We start from the raw sequence: 21879 nt of genomic DNA, 5'->3' as shown, positions 1-21879 counted from the left end.
TTTACCTTTTATTTAACTACGCAAATAATTTTTACAATGACGGCCTACCCCGGCCAAACCTGGACGACGCTGGTCCAATTGTGCTCCGCCCTATCACATCACGACCGGATGTGATACAGCCTGGAATCGAACCAGGGACTGTAGTGATGCCTCTTGCACTGAGATGCAGTGCCTTAGACCGCTGCGCAACTCGGGATCCCAACTAGCAGTTTCTTATTTACATAGTTAATTGTTTAATTTCAGCATTAATTTCCATAATTTGAATAAATTTCAGCATTTCCCGCACTTTTTTGTGCACATTTGCACACATGTTTTTTTGGCCTTAGTATACCTCTATTTTTTTCCTTGACAGAATACAGTCGTGGCCAAAAGTTAAGAATGACACAAATATTCATTTCCACAAAGTTTGCTGATTCAGTGTCTAGATAATTTTGTCAGATGTTATTATGGAATACTGAAGTATAATTACAAGCATTTCATAAGTGTCAAAGGCTTTTATTGACAATTACATGAAGTTGATGCAAAGAGTCAATATTTGCAGTGTTGACCCTTCTTTTTCAAGACCTCTGCAATTCGCCCTGGCATGCTGACAATTAACTTCTGGGCCACATCCTGACTGATGGCAGCCCATTCTTGCATAATCAATGCTTGGAGTTTGTCAGAATTTGTGTGGTTTTGTTTGTCTACCCGCCTCTTGAGGATTGACCACAAGTTCTCAATGGGATTAAGGTTTGTTTCCTGGCCATGGACCCAAAATATCGATGTTTTGTTCCCCGAGCCACTTAGTTAGCACTTTTTCCTTATGGCAAGGTGCTCCATCATGCTGGAAAAGGCATTTTTCGTCACCAAACTGTTCCTGGATGGTTGGGAGAAGTTGCTCTCTGAGGATGTGTTGGTACCATTCTTTATTCATGGCTGTGTTCGTAGGCATAATTGTGAGTGAGCCCACTCCCTTGGCTGAGAAGCAACCCCACACATGAATGGTCCCAGGATGCTTTACTGTTGGCATGACACAGGGCTGATGGTATGACACAGGACTAATGGTAGCGCTCACCTTGTCTTCTCCGGACAAGCTTTTTTTTCCAGATGCCCCAAACAATCGGAAAGGGGATACATCAGAGAAAATGACTTTACCCCAGTCCTCAGCAGTCCAATCCATGTACCTTTTGCAGGATATCAGTCTGTCCCTGATGTTTTTCCTGGAGAGAAGTGGCTTCTTTGCTGCCCTTCTGGACACCAGGCAGTCGTCCAAAAGTGTTCGCCTCACTGTGCGTGCAGATACACTCACACCTGCCTGCTGCTGATACTGGTGGTACCCCGATCCTGCAGCTAAATCAACTTTAGGAGACGGTCCTGGTGCTCGCTGGACTTTCTTGGGCACCCTGAAGCCTTCTTCACAACAATTGAACCACTCTCCTTGAAGTTCTTGATGATCCGATAAATGGTTGATTTAGGTGCAATCTTACTGGCAGCAATACCCTTGCCTGTGAAGCCCTTTTTGTGCAAAGCAATGATGACAGCACGTGTTTCCTTGCAGGTAACGCACAGTTGACAGAGGAAGAACAATGATTCCAAGCACCACCCTCCTTTTGAAGCTTCCAGTCTGTTTTTCTAACTCAATCAGCATGACAGAGTGATCTCCAGCCTTGTCCTCATCAAGACTCATACCTGTGTTAATGAGAGAATCACTGACATGATGTCAGCGTGTCCTTTTGTGGCAGGGCTGAAATGTAATGAATTTGTTTGTGGGGATTCAGTTCATTGCATGGCAAAGAGGGACTTTGCAGTTAATTTCAATTTATCTGATCACTCTTCATAACATTCTGGAGTATATGCAAATTGCCATCATACAAACTGAGGCAGCAGACTTTGTGAAAAATGTCATATTTGTGTCATTCTCAAAACTTTTGGCCACGACTAATTGTTCTCTGATTGCATATTCAGTTCTTACGTTCGCCACTAGAGGGCAATCAACATTTTTGGTCTACTCCTGAAGTTGACTGTTTTTGTGCTTGCCAGTTAGCTAGCAGCTGTTTCTTACCAGCGATAAAAATGTATGATTACCATTTTTAAAAGTCATTAAAGAATGATGTAATGTAACAAATCCTCAAATATTTATGGTAACCTCCATAAACAATTACATTTAAACCCAGTGTTTATTTTAAACCTGTGTTTATTTGCTGAAATATGTCTTTGCCCTGCTATTTAAAGGGACAGGCGGCTATTTGAGACTCAGCTTTTAATTGAAGATTTACGGTATTTAAATATATTCCAGTGTTTTAAAATGTATGTATTTCTCTAAGTTTGTTACATTCCGTAAAATAAGACATAACTGATACATGCAGGTTGGCCCATATTACTTCATACAGGGCCGAACCTGTGATCTACGCAACTTGGACCCCTGCATGAATCATGCATTGCTATAAATTGAGGATTTCTACTCAAAGTCCAGTTTCTCACACAGTTCTCAAGATTCTGCCCACACTGCACAGTCTCCAATAGACACACCCCATGAAGCTCCTCACCATCACAGATCTGTCCGGTATGGTGTGCTATAGATCACAAATCTGTCCGGTATGGTGTGCTATAGATCACAGATCTGTCCGGTATGGTGTGCTATAGATCACAGATCTGTCCGGTATGGTGTGCTATAGATCACAGATCTGTCCGGTATGGTGTGCTATAGATCACAGATCTGTCCGGTATGGTGTGCTATAGATCACAGATCTGTCCGGTATGGTGTGCTATAGGTCACAGATCTGTCCGGTATGGTGTGCTATCCCTGTTAGTACCTATGTAATTAATTCAAACCAAATATGCTGCAAAATCTGTTGATAAAAGTTGTATTGCATTTAATGCTTTGAAGGTACTGATTAGTAAGCTTTCCTGCAGATTTAGTCTAATTCTTGTAATGAGAGTATTGGCAAATATATAGTTAACCCAATTGGCCTGCATGGCTCATAATATGCCGTGGACATTACAGTTTGAAGTAGGCATGTGTTTTCATCCTCATGAAAACCCAGGCTTCCAGGTTATTCAAATCACCACCTTTCTGCACATTGTCACTCAGTGTTATGATTGAATATCAGAGACGCGAAAGCAATTTACTATATGTTAGTCATATAAATGTCCATATAAGCTTTCTTGTAACAGACATAATACATTGTAAATGTCCATAAATACATTTTTGAAAATACATATTTCTCATTCATTCCTGTTTCCTTGTTTTTGTAATGAAAACGTGTGTCTTTTGCTAGAAAACAATACAATCCCAACAAAGCGGGGTGAACAACCCTGGCCGGACCAATGGCATCAGCGATGTTTTTTAAAATAGTGTTGGTAAGAAGGAGTGGACGAAGGAGTTAAAGAATAATGGAGCTAAAAGTTGGAAATTAACATCAGTTTATTGTTGGGGTCATCAAACTTTTTGGCTGACCTGTATGGAGTGAGATTTGTTTATTTTACAAGTATGTCTTCCAGGATCTGTGTGTATATTCAAGATAACTCACAAATTAGCGATTCAACAACGCACAAATATAACTACAATTTGAACGATTTGTGAGCAAATGATCAGAATTCCTTAACATTTACAACTGGAACGTGCATTTGCACATTCAAAAAGTGCTTCTACATTTTGTATTCTACAGAATTGTGGGAAAAGTACTCAATTGTCATACTTGAGTAAAAGTAAAGATCCCTTAATAGAAAATGACTCAAGTGAAAGTCACCCAGTAAAATAATACTTGAGTAAAAGTCTAAAAGTATTTGGGTTTTAAATATAAAGTATCAAAAGAAAATGGAATTGCTAAAATGTACTTAAGTATCAAAAGTAAAATTATGAATAATTTCAAATTCATATTAAGCAAAACAGATTGCACAATTTTTATATTTTATTAACGATAGCCAGGGTCACACTACAACGCTCAGACATAATTTACAAACTAAGCATTTGTGTTAAGTGAGTCTGCCAGGTCAGAGGCAGTAGGGATGGCCAGGTATGTTCTCTTGATAAGTATGTGAATTGGACCATTTCCCTGTCAAAATATAACCAGTACTTTTGGGTGTCAGTGAAGTAAAAAGTACATTATTTTCTTTAGGAATGTAGTGAAGTGACAGTAAAAGTTGCCAAAAATGTAAAGTAAAGTACAGATATCCCCAAAAAATGACTTAAGTAGTACTTTAAAGAATCTTTTGTTCAATTTAGTTAAAGATTTTTAGTTAAAGTTTACAATACTGCCTGTCGATGTTTAATGAACTAAAATATGAACGCAACGTGCAACAATTTCAAAGATTTTACTTAGTCACAGTTCATATAAGGAAATCAGTCAATTAAAATAAATTCATTAGGCCCTAATCTAATCTCTGGATTTCACACAACTGGGAATGCAGATATGCATCTGTTGGTTACAGATACAGTTGAAGTCGGAAGTTTACATACACCTTAGCCAAATGCATTTAAACTCAGTTTTTAACTATTCCTGGTATTTAATACCAGTAAGAATTCCCCGTCTTAGGTCAATTAGGATCACCACTTTATTTTAAGAATGTGAAATATCAGAATAATAGTAGAGAGAGTGATATATTTCAGCTTTTATTTTTTTCATCACATTCCCTGTGGGTCAGAAGTTTACATACTCAATTGGTATTTGGTAGCTTTGCCTTTAAATTGTTTAACTTGGGTAAAGTATTTCAGGTAGCCTTCCACAAGCTTCCCACAATAAGTTGGGTGAATTTTGGCCCATTCCTCCTGACAGAGCTGGTGTAACTGAGTCAGGTTTGTAGGCCTCATTGCCTGCACATGCTTTTTCAGTTCTTCCCACAAATGTTCTATAGGATTGAGGTCAGGGCTTTGTGATGGCCACTCCTATACCGTGACTTTGTTGTCCTTAAGCCATTTTGCCACAACTTTGGAAGTATGGGAAGTATGCTTGGGGTCATTGTCCATTTGGAAGACCCATTTGTAACCAAGCTTTAACTTCCTGACTGATGTCTTGATGTTGCTTCAATATATCCACATAATTTTCCTACCTCATGATGCCATCAATTTTGTGAGGTGCACCAGTCCCACCTGCAGCAAAGCACCCTCACAACATGATGCTGCCACCCCCGTGCTTCACGGTTGGGATGGTGTCTTCAGCTTGCAAGCCTCCCCCTTTTTCCTCCAAACATAACGATGGTCATTATGGCCAAACAGTTCTATTTTTGTGTCATCAGACCAGAGGACATTTCTCCAAAAGGTACGATCTTTGTCCCCGTGTGCAGTTGCAAAGTGTAGTCAGGCTTTTTTATGGCGGTTTTGGAGCAGTGGCTTCTTCCTTGCTGAGCGGCCTTTCAGGTTATGTCGATATAGGACTTGTTTTACTGTGGATATAGATACTTGTGTACCTGTTTCCTCCAGCATATTCACAAGGTCCTTTGCTGTTGTTCTGTGATTGATTTTCACTTTTCGCACCAAAGTACATTCATCTCTAGGAGACAGAACGCGTCTCCTTCCTGAGCGGTATGACATCTGCGTGGTCCCATGGTGTTTATGCTTGCGTACTATTGTTTGTACAGATGAACGTGGTACCTTCAGGCGTTTGGAAATTGCTCCCAAGGATGACCCAGACTTGTGGAGGTCTACGATTTTTTTTCGTAGTTCTTGGCGGATTTCTTTTGATTTTCCTATGATGTCAAGCAATTGACTCAAATGATGTCAAGCAATTGACTCAAATGATGTCAATTAGCCTATCAGAAGCTTCTAAAGCCATGACATAATTTCTGTAATTTTCCAAGCTGTTTAAAGGTTAGTGTATGTTAACTTCTGACCCACTGGAATTGTGATACAGTGAATTATAAGTGAAATAATCTGCATGTAAACAATTGTTGGAAAAATGACTTGTGTCATACACAAAGTAGATGTCCTAAAGATCTTGCCAAAACTATAGTATGTTAACAAGAAATTTGTGGAGTGGTTGAAAAACGAGTTTTAATGACTCCAACCTAAGTGTATGTAAACTTCCGACACCTGTACCTTACCATGATAAAACATGAGGTGATGGCGGCGGATGATTGTCACGAAAATGGGCCTCAGAATCTCGTCACGGTATCTCTGTGCATTCAAATTGCCATCGATAAAATGCAATTGTGTTTGTGTCCGTAGCTTATGTCTGCTCATACCATGACCCCACCGCGATCACCAGCTCACAGGACTGCCACTGACTACATCCCTCAAACTCAACTGTGGACCTCGAAGCCAGTTCCACTGATTTATACCTGGGACACTATGTGGGTGCAGTTAATTATCAGGTAGAACTGAAAACCAGCAGGCTCCGGACCTCATAGAGTAAGATTTGAATAACCCTTCCCTAGACACTGTTGTGCATGAAAAGGAGAGCCATTTCTGAGATACTGGATCCGGTGTGCCTGGCAATGACGATCATACCACACTCAAAGTCGCGTTGAATAGTAACTGTATGTAATCGAATGCCTCGACGCCTGTCTGCCTGCTTTATTTAGCAAGCCACTGCCATGTGACTGTCTGTATGAGCGATACATTTTCTTGAACCTAATACCTAATAAACTGTCCGGTGAGTGTACATACAGTGCATTCGGAAAGTATTCAGACCCCTTCACTTTTTCCTCATTTTGTTATATTACAAATGTTATTGGTCACACACTTGGTTAGTAGATATTATTGAAAGTGTAGCGAAGTGCTTGTGCTTCTAGTTCCGACAGTGCAGAAATATCTAACATGTAATCTAACAACTCCACAACAACTTCCTAATACACACAAATCTAAGTAAAATAATGGAATAAGAATATATACATATAAATATATGGATGAGCAATGACAGAGAGTATAGGCAAGATGCAAAAGATGGTATAAAATACAGTATATACATATGAGATGAGTAATGCAAGATATGTAAACAGTATTAAAGTGGCATTATTAAAGTGACTAGTGAGCCATTTACTTAAGTAGCCAATGATTTCAAGTCTATATGTTGGCAGCAGCCTCTGTGTTAATGATGGCTGTTTACCAGTCTGATGGCCTTGAGATAGAAGCTATTTTTCAGTCTCTCTGTCCCAGCTTTGATGCACCTGTACTGACCTCACCTTCTGGATGGTAGCGGGGTGAACAGGCAGTGGCTCGGGTGGTTGATGTCTTGATGATCTTTTTGTCCTTCCTGTAACATTGGGTGCTGTAGGTGTCCAGGAAGGCAGATACTTTGCCCCCGTTGTTGTGTTGTGCAGACCGCACCACCCTTGGAGAGCCCTGCAGTTGTGGGTGGTGCAGTTGCCGTACCAGGCGGTGATACAGCTCGACAGGATGTTCTCAATTGTGCATCTGTAAAAGTTTGTGAGGGTCTTAGGTGACAAGCCAAATTTCTTCAGCCTCCTGAGGTTGAAGAGGCGCTGTTGCGCCTTCTTCACCACACTGTCTGTATGGCTGGACCATTTCAGTTTGTCTGTGATGTGTAGACTGAGGAACTTAACTTTCCACCTTCTCCGCTGCTGTCCCGTCGATGTGGATAGGGGGCGTGCTCCCTCTGCTGTTTCCTGAAGTCAACGATCATCTCCTTTGTTTTGTTTGCGTTGAGTGAGAAGTTGTTTTCCTGACACCACACTCCGAGTGCCCTCAACCCCTCCCTGTAGGCTGTCTCGACGTTGTAAGAACCAATTGCGCAGGGCGGGGTTGAAACCCAAGGCCTCAAGTTTAATGATGAGCTTGGAGGGTACTATGGTGTTGAATGCTGAGCTATAGTCAATGAATAGCATTCTTACATAGATATTCCTCTTGTCCAGATGGGATAGGGCAGTGTTCAGTGTAATGGCGATTGCATTGTCTGTGGACCTATTGGGGCGCTAAGCAAATTGAAGTGGGTCTAGGGTCACAGGTAAGGTGGAGGTGATATGATCCTTGACTAGTCTCTCAAAGCACTTCGTTATGACAGAAGTGAGTACTTCGAGGCGATAGTCATTTAGTTCAGTTACCTTTGCCTTCTTGAGCAAAGGAACAATGGTGGCCATCTTGAAGAATGTGGGGACAGCAGACTGGGATAGGGAGAGATTGAATATGTCTGTAAATACACCAGCCAATATATAGAATACTGCCTAAAATTTGTTTCCCTCATCAATCTTACACACAAAACCCCAGAATGACAAAATTGAAAAACAGGTTTTTAGAAATGTTTGCAAATGTATTAAAAATTAAAAACAGATATACCTTTTGTACATAAGTACTCAGACCCTTTACTCAGTACTTTGTTGAAGCACCTTTGGCAGCGGTTACAGCCTCGAGTATTCTTGGGTATGACGCTACAAGCTTGGCACACCTGTATTTGGGAAGTTTCTCCCATTATTCTCTGCAGATCCTCTCAAGCTCTCTCAGGTTAGATTGGGAGCGTTGCTGCACAGCTATTTTCAGGTCTGGGCTTTGGCTGGGCCACTCAAGGACATTCAGAGACTTGTCCCGAAGCCACTCCTGCATTGTCTTGGCCGTGTGCTTAGGGTCGTTGTCCTGTTGGAAGGAGAACCTTTGCCCCAGTCTGAAGTCCTGAGAGCTCTGGAGCAGATTTTTATCAAGGATCTCTCTGTACTTTGCCCCATTCATCTTTCCCTCGATCCTGACTAGTCTCCCAGTCCCTGCCACTGAAAAACATTCCCACAGCATGATGCTGCCACCACCATGCTTCACCGTAGGGACGGTACCAGGTTTCCTCCAGATGTGACGCTTTGCATTCAGGTCAAAGAGTTCAATCTTGGTTTCATCAGACCAGATAATCTGGTTTCTCATGGTCTGAGAGTTCTTTAGGTGCCTTTTGGCAAACTCCAAGCGGGCTGTCATGCTTTTTACTGAGGCGTCGCTTCTGTCTGGCCACTACCATAAAGTCCTGATTGGTGGAGTGCTGCAGAGACCTTCTGGAAGGTTCTCCCATCTCTACTGAGGAACTCTGGAGCTCTGTCAGAGTGACCATCGGGTTCTTGGTCACCTCCCACCTCCCTGATACATGAAATTATTTTTTAAATATTAGATGAGGGTTGTTGACATTAGCAGCCTGTATTCAATTGAGAGAGATGCTATGCTACTGGCTTCATGCCATGAATATGCATAGCCATCTTGAGACAACTTCGATATAAAAGTGTTTTTCTTAAAGTTGCAGGGATGTCACATGTCCTACTTCTGTCAGTACACTAGTAACAACTTAAGCATTGCAAAAATTGTATTTGTTCAAATAAACCTCACATAGCAAATAAGCCATACTTATTTTTGCTGACCAAATTCGACATTGTCTCATTGACATCAATACAAAAATTCCTTACTTGTTGGGAAAAACAATGAAAAATAACTAACTTTTTTGCTGAGTTGGGCCTAACCCTAACCCTCTCTCCCTCTCTCTTCCTCATCTTCTCTGTCTGATTGAGGTATAAAATAACAAGTACCCTTGCCTAAGTAATTCCAGAACGTGGCTAGAATGGATACAGCTTTTGTGAAATTAAAGTAAAAAGTTAGATTCATTTTTTGCATTTTAGCTAACCTTAACCTAATTATCGTAACATGCTACAAAAAGTAAAATGTCTGACAAGAACGATGTATTCCATAGAATCAAAACCGCAATTCCAGGTGAAGACATGTGACGTGAAAGGCAACAGGGATTAAATTTAGGCCGTGCCTACAGATCACAAAAATACGCTACGATATGGAGTTTTCACATGACTGGGAATACAGATATGCATATGTTGGTCACAGATAAAAACATTTTTAAAAAAAATGGGCCTCAGGACCCCTGTATATAGCCCCCGCTATAGTTATTTTACTGCTGCTCTTTAATTATTTGTTACTTTTTTTTAAAATAATGTTTTTTATATTTTTCTTAACTGCATTGTTGGTTAAGGGCTTGTAAAGTAAGCATTTCAATGTAAGGCGCATGTTGTAGTCAGCGCATGTGACAAATACAATTTGATTTGATTGGATCTTGTCACAGTATTTCTGTGCAATCAAATTGCTATTGATAAAATGCAATTGTGTTCGTTGTCGCTAATACCTTTCACCATGGTTCACAACATTGACATCAGCAAATCGCTCAACTCATACATGTGGTCTGTGGTTGTGAGGCCAGTTGGACGCACTGCCAAATTCTCTAAAACGATGTTGGATGTGGCTTATACTAGAGATATTGACATTAAATTATCTGGCAACAGCTCTGTTGGACATTCCTGCAGTCAGCATGCCAATTGCATGCTCCCTCAAAACTTGAGACATCTGTGGCATTGTGTTGTGTGACAAAACTACACATTTTAGTGGCCATTTATTGTCCCCAGCACAAGGTGCACTTGTGTTTGATCATGCCGTTTAATCAGCTTCTTGATATGCGACACCTGTCAGGTGGATGGATTATCTTGGCAACGGAGAAATTCTCACTAATATGGATGTTAACAAATTTGTGCACAACATTTTTGAGAAATAAGCTTTTTGTGCATAAGGAACATTTCTGGGATCTTTAATTTCATCTCACGGGACCAACACTTTACATGTTGCGTTGATATTTTTGTTCCGTTTTTTTAATGAAGTTACAACCTTCTCTTTCTGTCTGTTGTAACGCATATTGCAGTTGCCCAACAAAACACATTCCTTACACGGGGCAAAAACAATCATCGTTTTGTCTGATGATGTAGGCTAATCTTTATAGTTGTTGCCAAATCGTAGCTATCGTTGCCCAGTGCCACATTTATGCCATATACGCTGATATCATGGCAGAGTAAATAACTAACACAGCAGCTTAGAACATGAAATCAATAGACTGCCTGTTTGATTCGTGCTTATGTTTGCAATGCTGAGAACTGTTTGTACGAACATGTTGATAATGTATTTTGTGTAAAACATGTGCATAACTTATCCCCTCATGAAAAAAGAACATGAAATCGTTGTTATGCTTAATGAGGCATGGATTGCAATAGCTAAAAACAGTTTTGTGGACAACATCAAGTTTGTAGGAAATCGCACTTTTGCTTAGTAGCTTACTGAGGGAAGGCAATAGTTCGAACAGTTTTCTACAACATGAAGTTCTGTGATGAGACAAAGGCAATCAAGTACGTGGGCGGCAGCCGAGCACTAAGTACAGCAGCCACGTAAAAAAAGAAGCATGCACATGCGCAGAAATAGTTTGCAAATTAACATACAAAACTCCTTATCCTGCCACTCCGTCGGGCTTTTGTTTTGTTCTCCAGACGTTGATGCCTGGGGAGGTCGTTTGCGCGGTGGATGAAGGAAAGAAAATGGAAAGGCACTAGGGCAAATCTTGGACGGAGCCGACTCGGGAAAGGAGCGGAGCCCAACTTTCTACGATGAACTACACCGTAATTTCAATGACACAGAAATAACTTTTCATTTATATTTTACTACATAATGATAGGCTATTATATAAGCCTACATACAGCAGGGTTGTCGGTTTAGGAGCTCAATTCTGCCGACTGGGCGTGCACCTATGAAAGAGGTAAGTTTTCAGTGTGTTGGGTTCAGCTCACAACTTTTCTTCTCATATTATTTCTCAATTTCCATGCTAGCAAGCCTGTTTGCCAGTGTAAAAGTGCATGTTTTGACAGTAATAGGTCCTACTGTATTTGTTTGCCAGTATTGTCCCTGACAATCCCCCATCACGTATCCCTCTCTGAGGAATGGAAACTGAATATTTCCTCCGCTACTGTACTAAGCTACACTTGTCGCTCGAGACACTTACGAAATGGAGTGAAAGTGTGTTTATATGTTTTACATATAAAAAATGGTTTGTTGAAGCTGTAGGCTAGGACACTGTGGAGCGAGGCCGAGCAAGCCCCCCCTCCCCCAGCTAATCTCATGCTATTTTGAAAGCGAATTTCATGCTATTCTACACATTTTGCAATGAGGCGGAGTTAGAATTGAGCAGTTTTAAAGCTATTTTCTTGTAATTCCGAAATGGCTAGGATGTGGTTATTCACCACCTATTTATTGCCTGTTGTTTTAGCTTCGATAGAGATACAGTGTAGTGAGCGCTGAGACACTTCGGTCAGGGACAGAGATATTGTAACTGTAAATTGAACAGTGGGCCAACTTCATGTGCTCAGTTACAGTGCCTTGGAAACGCTTTCAGACCCCTTGGATGTCTTTACATTTGATTGTGTTACAAAGTGGTATTAAAATGTAATTAATTGTCAACAATCTACACAAAATACTCTAATGTAAAAGTGGAAGAAAAATGACATGGTTGACATTATTTTTTATTAATGACTAAACCTTCCTCTGTCCCCCATACATGCAACATATGTAATGTCACTCAGTCAATTATTGAATTTCAAGCACAAATTCGACTACAAAGACCAGGGAGCTTTTTGAAACCTCATAAAGAAGGGCAGTGATTGGTAGATGGCTAACAATAACAAATCAGACATTGAATATGTCTTTAAGCATGGTCAGTTTAATAATTATGCTGTGGATTAGTGCTGGGCGATATGGGCAAAATCTCATATCCCGATAATGATACATATCATGATATAGCACCTTTTCTGTGAATTCAATTAATAAATAGTTGATATAAAATGACCACGTAAAGGCTGTTTTCGTATTACATGTTGAATTATACTCAACAAATAAAAGGTACTTACTCATTTGATAACTTCTCCTTTTATTTAGAACCTTTGGGCAAATTTTCAATTTAGCATGTAACAAAATATAAAATATCAATGAATAAAAGGTAAATAGAAAACACTTCAACTATAGTTGCAAACAAAATAAATATAGGCCTAAAATATATATTTTTGAGTGCTTGCCTGTTTTGTATGTTATTTTGGCATTAAAACATCATACGGTTGAAGTCAGTTTACATATACACTATAACCAAATACATTTAAACTCAGTTTTTCACAATTCCTGACATTTAATCCTAATAAAAAGTCCCTGTCTTAGGTCAGTTAGGATCACCACTTTATTTTAAGAATGTGAAATGTCAGAATAATAGTAGAGAGAATGATATATTTCAGCTTTTATTTCTTTCATCACATTCCCAGTGGATCAGAAGTTTACATACACATTGGTTTTCGGTAGCACTGCCTTTAAATTGTTTAACTTGGGTCAAACGTTTCGGGAAGCCTTCCACAAGCTTCCCACAATATGTTGGGTGAATCTTGGCCCATTCCTCCTGACAGAGCTGGTGTAACTGAGTCAGGTTTCTAGGCCTCCTTGCTTGCACACAATTTCTCAGTTCGGCAGGTGTTCTGTAGGATTGAGGTCAGGGCTTTGTAATGGCCACTCCAATACCTTGACTTTGTTGTCCTTAAGTCATTTTGCCACAACTTTAGAAGGATGCTTGGGGTCATTGTCCATTCGGAAGACCCATTTGCGACCAAGCTTTAACTGCCAGACTGATGTCTTGAGATGTTGCTTCAATATATCCACATACTTTTCCTCCCTCATGATGCCATCTACTTTGTGAGGTGCACCAGTCCCTTGATGCTGCCACCCCCATGCTTCACGGTTGGGATGGGGTTCTTCAGCTTGCAAGTGTCCCCCTTTTCCCTCCAAACATAACAATGGTCATTATGGCCAAACAGTTCTATTTTTGTTTCATCGGCCCAGAGGACATTTCTCCAAAAATTACGATCTTTGTCCCCATGTGCAGTTCCAAACCGTAGTGTGGCTTTTTTATGATGATTTTGGAGCAGTGGTTTCTTCCTTGCTGAGAGGACTCGTTTCACTGTGGATATAGATAATTTTGTACCTGTTTCCTCCAGCATCTTCACAAGGTCCTTTGCTGCTGTTCTGGGATTGATTTGCACCTTTCGCACCAAAGTACATTCATCTCTAGGAGACAGAACGCGTCTCCTTCCTGAGGGGTATGACGGCTGTGTCGTCCAATGGTGTTTATGCTTGCGTACTATTGTTTGTACAGATGAACGTGGTACCTTCAGGCATTTGGAAATTGCTCCCAAGGATGAACCAGACTTGTGGAGGTCTACAATGTATTTTCTGAGGTCTTGGCTGATTTCTTTTGATTTCCCCATGATGTCAAGCGAAGAGGCACTGCGTTTGAAAGTAGGCCTTTGAAATACATCCACAAGTACACCTCCAATTGACTCAAATGATGTCAATTAGCCTATCAGAAGCTTCTAAAACCATAACATTATTTTCTGGAATTTTCCATGCTGTTTGAAGGCACAGTCAACTTAGTGTATATAAACTTCTGACCCACTTGAATTGTGATACAGAGAATAAGTGAAATATTCTGCCTGTAAACAATTGTTGGGAAAAAAAAAATACTTGTCATGCACAAAGTAAATGTCCTAACCGATTTGTCAAAACTATAGTTTGTTAAAAATAAATTTATGGAGTGGTTGTTGCCAAAAGTTATGAGAATTACACAAATATTAGTTTTCACAAAGTCTGCTGCTTCAGTTTGTATGATGGCAATTTGCATATACTCCTGAATGTTATGAAGAGTGATCAGATGAATTGCAATTAATTGCAAAGTCCCTCTTTGCCATGCAAATGAACTGAATCCCCCCCAAAAAAATTCACTGCATTTCAGCCCTGCCACAAAAGGACCAGCTGACATCATGTCAGTGATTCTCTCATTAACACAGGTGTGAGTGTTGACGAGGACAAGATTGGCGATCACTCTGTCATGCTGATTGAGTTCGAATAACAGACTGGAAGCTTCAAAAGGAAGGTGGTGCTTGGAATCAAGCAAAACCCCACAAATTCTGACAAACTCCAAGCATTGATTATGCATGAATGGGCTGCCATCAGTCAGGATGTGGCCCAGAAGTTAATTGACAGCATGCCAGGGCGGATTGCAGAGGTCTTGAAAAAGAAAGGTCAGCACTGCAAATATTGACTCTTTGCATCAACTTTGTAACTGTCAATTAAAGCCTTTGACGCTTATGAAATGCTTGTAATTATACTTCAGTGTTCCATAGTAACATCTGACAAAAATATCTAAACACACTGAGGCAACAGACTTTGTGAAAATTAATATTTGTGTCATTCTCAACTTTTGGCCACGACTGTATATCAATTTGCATTTGGTACCTTGGGGCAAGTGTTAGTACCAACTCATCAAATCCCTGTTTCTCGACCTCGTAAATTGGGGCCATGTCTTTGCAGATGTAAGTTGTAACGGCAGCTGTTATCTCCTTCCATCTTTGTGATTCTTTGCCATATGGTGTGCCGTGGGCCAAAGCCTCTTGCAACGTCTGAGTCGGGGGTTTGTTTTGAGCACTCAACTGTACTTTTTGGGGTCTCATCCGTAGAATCTCTCCGCATTGTTTCACAGGATTCTTGCGTAGGTGGTAAAGAGGTTAGTGGTGTTTGAGCCTGTTGTCGGGACCGGCCTGCGGCATATTTAGCAGAGGACGACTTTCTTGTCTGTCAGACTTTTCATACTCAAACCACATCCATGCCACGGAAGTAGCCCCTCTTTTAGGTACGAGCTCCGTGTCTCGTGCTCTGTGTCACTTTCACTCTCCACCTTTTTAGGACCTCTGAGACAATCACAGTGCAGGTGCATTTATACGGAGACTTGATTACACACAGGTGGATTGTATTTATCATCATTAGTCATTTAGGTCAACATTGGATCATTCAGAGATCCTCACTGAACTTCTGGAGAGAGTTTGAATAAGAGGCTGAATAAGTTTGCACGCCCAATTTTTCCGTTTTTGATTTGTTAAAAAAGTTTGAAATATCCAATAAATGTCGTTCCACTTCGTGATTGTGACCCACTTGTTGTTGATTCTTCACAAAAAATACAGTTTTATATATTTATGTTTGAAGCCTGAAATGTGGCAAAAGGTCGCAAAGTTCAAGGGGGCCGAATACTTTCGCAAGGCACTGTATATCGTCGTATCGCCCAGCCCTACTGTGGATGATTTATTAAACCACCCAGACACATCAAAGATGGTGTCATCCTTCTGAGCTGCAGGACAGGTATGAAACTGCACAGGGATATTACTCCAAAACATGCATCTTGTATGCACCAAGGCACTAAAGTAATACTGCAAGTGAATACACTTTTTGGCCTAAATGCAAAGTCTTATGTTTGGGTCAAACACAACACATCACTGCCTCCTTTTTTATTTTATTTTTATTTTTTATAAACATGCTTGAGATCGGCAAATACTGGGGAGTTTTTCAGGATAAAAAGAAACAGGATGGATCTAAACACAGACAAAATCCTAGAAAACCATTCCTCTGGGAGAGGAATTCATCTCTCAGCAGGACAGCAACTTACAGTTGCTGTCCAAATCTACACGAGTCCAAATCTACACGAGTTGCTTACAAGAAGAAAGAATGTTCCTGAGGGGCCAAGTTACAGTTGACTTAAATCTGCTTGAAAATCTATGGCAAGACTTGAACATTGCTGTCTCGCCATGTTCCTCCAACATAATGACAAAGCTTGACTTTATTTTAAAAAATTGTAATGAGCCAATATTGCACAATCCAGGTGTGTAAAGCTCTTAGACTTACTCAAAAATATTCACAGCTGTAATCGATGCCAAAGGTGTGTCTAACATGTATTGACTCAGGGAGCTGAATACTTATGCAACAACTATATTTTAGATGTACATTTTTTATGAATCTTTCAATTGTAGATTTTTTTTCTTCCACTCTGACAGTATCTTCTGTAGATTGACAATAGATTGAATCCCACTTTAACACAAAATGTAAAGAAGTAGAAGACGTTTGCAATGCTGTGCAATTCACTCTAGGAGTATGGACTGTCATTAATGTGCTACAGTATAGGCCCTAAGCAAAGTTCAAAATGCTTGCCAAGCAAGGCAACAGGGGAATATTGTGTGAGTTGTTAAGCAAGGTGTGCTGCAATCAACAAGTGTAAACTGTACATTGGAATATTGAAGTAAGCCTACTCTACTGGGCCTGATAAGATATATGAAGACATAGCCCTCAGAAGGCTATAACCAACTTTTACTAATAATATAAATAGAATATCAATATTGTGTAATTATCCCAATTTATGCTCTCATCACCCTCTAAATTGCCCCTAAGTGATCAGCGGTGTGTTATTTCACCCTGTGAATTCAGAGAAAGTATGGAGAATACAAAGGAGTTATACAGGTGGAACAAAGCTCATTGTGACTCAGTACTGGAAGGTTAGCTTTCTGTTCAGCTGGGTGAGTCATAAGAGGGAGTCACAGATAGACCTTCACTTGAATGTGTGATCTAAGGAGCGGTTCAATTTTTAGAGGTTACTTCTGTTCTAGTGTTTAACTATTACAGTTTCTGATTATTTATTTTTTTACCCAGAGTTGGTAGCTGTCACCCTATAGATTTCCAAACTAGACTGAAAACCTGTTTTCATTATTTTTCCACAATCTTCTCAAAAGAGTAACATTTTTTTTGCCAATTACATACTTGCCAAGGTGCCAGTTTTCCAGTCTGCCCTAAAATATGTTAATATGCTTAAGCATAGCTTTGGAGGAAAGACAGACTGGTGTTGTTTTGTGGAACTTTCGTCACCGGTTAGGAATTTAAGAAGTGTGCTAAGACTGGCTGTTTGTTACTTAGCCAATAGTTTATTTTACCCTCTCTCCTTTAGAGACTAGCAGGTTCCATGTGTTCAAAGCTCCCTGCATGGGCAATTTGTTTTAAATCACGTGTTGTCAAGGTTACAGTGTAGCTTAGGAGCAGATTGTGTGAGCCAAAGTGTATGCTCTCGGGTTTCCTCAGTTGGCCAATGGCAAGGCAAAGTACATAACGTTTCAAATATTGGAATGCACTGAACGTTTGACAAAAACATAAGGTTTGGTAACATAATTACGGTTTCCAAACTTTGCATCTGCACAGAGACTTTGCATCTGCAGTTTTTACAGCAAGTGTTTTTTTTGTCATTTGTTCAAAGTAGTCATTGTGCATAGAGTTGTATGTTTTTTGTTTTGGCATACATTTTTAAAGTGAAAAATGTGAGTGTAAATCCATTACCGTGGAATTGCCCAACTGCATAACATAGCCAGCTGTCTCCACACATTGTTCCTGTCACTGTTGCCCTATAACATTCTGACATATCTGCCCCTGGAACAGTTATTAGTGGTTATCTCTTCCCCAAAACAGGCCACATAAAAAGGCACACTCAGCCCCATATTACCCTCTACGACAGTATTTCTCCCTATCACCATAGTGTAACTGGCTGTAGCTTTCTTTCCTTTGTCTAGCAGCCCCCCCCCCCCCAAATCAGTCTGCTGTGTTTGTGTGCAGATCACCAATAGAGAAGTGTGTTTGTCATTACTTGAGACTCCAACCACAGACACCCTAAGATATACTTTACAAAACACACGCTTTATGAGAGACTCGGTTAAGAGTTGGAGTTTCTCAAGTTAGGATTCAGCCCTGAGAGAGGAAGAACGTTTCAACTTCTGAAAATAGTAGCCATAAATGCTGTCATACGGAGTTTGGTTTAAAGCCTACCATAACAAGCCGTGACAACACTCACAGCTCATAAACCTGTGGTCTTTCACCTCACATCTGTCTGCTTGCCCCAACTAAATATTACTGTAGATGTGCCAGTGCAGGAAATATGTTGCTATCAGAGCAAGAAAACCAGTCTGTTCACATTAGTTTGGGGTGTGGGTTGTTGGGGTGTGGAGAGAAGAGGGGTGGCGGGAGTTGGGTCTGGAGTTGAGATTTTAGGGTGTTACATGGGATGCTTTGATAGCTGAAAGAGTCATCAGAACTTTAGAACCGGTGAGTGGAGAAGGGTGCTCGTCTAGTTAGGTCAACGCTGAATCAATGTCTGCAAGATCACATAATGATAGTATTCTACATAACAGAACCAAATTAAATAGCATAGTATAGCGTTACTGTCATTTTTCTCATGTGTTCAAAACTCAACAGCTCGCACCACTAGACAAAATGTATTTTGATTGAAAGAAAACAGTTATGCTACAGTCTGCTCTAAAAGTGTGTGTGTGTGTGATTCCTGTGAATCTCTTTGGCTGTGACCTCCCATGCAAGTAGGTACACACCCAACCCAAGTGATAAGAGGCTGAATGCGACTTTTTGAAGGAGGCACATTTGGCTAAACGCTTTGACAACCCAACACACAATAATTATCAAACAGTTCCACATAGTTGCTTTATTTCTGTTTTTATTTATAGAGTACATCATATAGATTTAATGCTGAAGCACAGTGGTATTCAACCGGAGGGGTCTGCAAATATATACAGTACCAGTCAAAGGTTTGGACACCTACTCATTCAAGGGTTTTTCTATATTTTTACTATTTTCTACATTGTAGAATAATAGTGATAACATCAAAACTATGAAAAACACATGAAATTATGAAGTAACCAAAAAAGTGTTGAACAAATCAAAATACATTTTAGATTCTTCAAAGTAGCCAACATTTGCCTTGATGACAGCTTTGCACACTCTTGGCATTCTCTCAACCAGTTTCACCTGGAATGCTTTTTCTTCTTTGTAAGCAACTCCAGTGTAGATTTGGCCTTGTGTTTTAGGTTATTGTCCTGCTGAAATGTCAATTTATCTCCCAGTGTCTGGTGGAAAGCAGACTGAACCCGATTTTCCTCTAGGATTTTGCCTGTGCTTAGCTCCATTTGGTTTATTTTTTTATACTGATAAACTCCCCAGCCCTTAAGGATTACAAGCATACCCATAACATGGGTGGTAGATAGCCTAGGCGTTGGGCCAGTAACCGAAAGGTCGCTGGTTCAAATCCCCCGAACCGTCTAGGTTAAAAATCTGTCTGGATAAGAGCGTCTGCTAAATTACTAAAATGAAAATAAATTATGCAGCCACCGCTATGCTTGAAAATATGGAGAGTGGTACTCAGTAATGTGTTGTATTGGATATGCCCCAAACATAACACTTTGTATTCAGAATAAAAAGTGAATTGCTTTCTCACATTTTTTGCTGTTTTACTTTAGTACTTTATTACAAACAGGATGCATGTTTTAGAATATGTATTTTTTATTCTGTACAGGTTTCCTTTTCACTCTGTCAATTAGATTAGAATTGTGGAGTAACTACAATGTTGTTGATCCATCCTTCCATTAGCCTCATGGTGAAATTCCTGAATGGTTTCCTTCCTCTCCGGCAACTGTATTGATACACCATCCAAAGTGTAATCAGTCCATTTAATTCATTTGTAAAACATTTGACGAAAGTTATTCCGCTTTGATATTATCGGGTATTGTGTGTAGGCTATAGTGACAAAAAAACCCATCTAAATTCAATCCATTTTTCCCCAGGCTGTAATGCTACAAAATGTGGAAAAAGTCAAGGGGTGTGAATTATTTCTGCAGGCACTGTACATCTCAATGATGAAGAAAAGACAGCACCAACACACACTATCACATTATCAACCATATCGCTGACATGTTGTTCATTATTCCATTTTCTTATTCTTCCTAAATATTTTACATGAAATATTTAACTTGTTCAATCACAATTACTTCAAAAATACAAATAAGCTTTTACCATCAACACAAGGTATAATCAAGACAATATTTTCAAATGTTTAACATGTATGCGATGTCCATTTATAGATTTACACAATATATATTTAATGTTGTAGAATTGAGACCGAATTCAACCAAAGCAGTGAAAACAAAAATACACCTCATTGATAAAGGAAAGGCACAGCACCAACTGTGTGCATTTGCTTTTGTGCTGTGAGTCTTTATCATTGACATGTCTGTTTTGGTTGAGTTCTGTCTCAAGGTTAGGTTATGACTAGTCTTGGTAATCCCCCGACCTTGGAGCAACAGCACACGGTCTGGAGAGGATGTTGGATTCTCTTGGGAGGCTTCAAACGACTTGCTACCAATTTTGTGTCTGGTGGTAGGCTAATGTTTACGGCAGGACATGAACTGAAAGGCTCTGGACTGATTTCCTGCGCGAGTGTCATTTCCGCCTCCGGTCCAGCCGATGCATTGGATACATTATGGTAGGCGACCTGTCTGGTCAGTCTATGACTGGCAGAAAAATTAAGGGTATGATGGCCTCCCCTTTAATTGTGGTGCTTACTTTTCCCATCAAGGTAGGCATACTATTAAAGAAAATGGAAGGATGAGCTTCTTGATTTTAAAAAGCATTTGCCTTCTACAGGAATGCCAAGACATTCTTTAAAAAAAAAGCATATTTATACTGAAATGCCAAGACAATAAACGCCTAGCGAAAATTATAATAAACAAAACCATAAACAGATAAATGGGGGATACATGTAATATTACAACAGTAAAACATTGAATCCAGTGACATCCAGGAGGAAAGGTGTAGGAATCACATGGTAGGACATCAGAGTGGATGGAGAATGGATGGATCCCTGAGTATGGTGGTTTGATCACAGAGGAAGCAGCCAGGTGGGTGGACTGGTGGTTGGATCCCTGACTGGGTGGCCCCACAAGTGGGGGATAGTGAGACAGGAAGGGTGATATGGAAGCAAGGATACAGACAAAACGCAAATGAAAAAGACTAAACAAAATAGATAAAACACAGATGTGCATTCTGACTGAGTGACCACTAACTCATCTGCCTGTTTTAAGAACACACTCTAGACTCTTGATCTGCAGATGTTGTGCTTTCTACAAACGTGCGCGGACATTTTTAAGGCCTTTTAAAACACGTATGTTTTTCAGATTATGAGTATTCTCTGATCCGACTATCAACTGTCAATTTACGGATACGATTACGAGTATGGCCAGATCCGCACAACCCCATTACGGATCATATAGACTAGCGGTTCCCAAACTTTTTATAGTCCCGTACCCCTTCAAACATTCAACCTACAGCTGCATACCCCCTCTAGCATCAGGGTCAGCGCACTGTCAAATGTTGTTTTTTGCCATCATTGTAAGCCTGCCCCACACACTATCCGATACATTTATTAA

At 40.1% G+C, this 21879-nt stretch overlaps 1 protein-coding gene across 1 annotated transcript in view; it reads left to right on the top strand.

The window, feature by feature from the left end:
* Positions 1 to 11164: 11164 nt before the first annotated feature.
* The window catches only part of rin2 (Ras and Rab interactor 2), a 68672-nt gene continuing 57957 nt past the window's right edge, over positions 11165 to 21879 (top strand). The window contains exon 1 of the mRNA XM_021610686.2: positions 11165 to 11477. The gene's annotated coding sequence lies outside the window, so the exon portion shown is untranslated. The remainder of the gene's footprint in view (positions 11478 to 21879) is intronic.

The sequence above is a fragment of the Oncorhynchus mykiss genome, chromosome 1 (assembly GCF_013265735.2).
Source record: "Oncorhynchus mykiss isolate Arlee chromosome 1, USDA_OmykA_1.1, whole genome shotgun sequence".
Lineage (NCBI taxonomy): Eukaryota > Metazoa > Chordata > Actinopteri > Salmoniformes > Salmonidae > Oncorhynchus > Oncorhynchus mykiss.
This window is presented reverse-complemented; position numbering and strand designations above follow the sequence as displayed.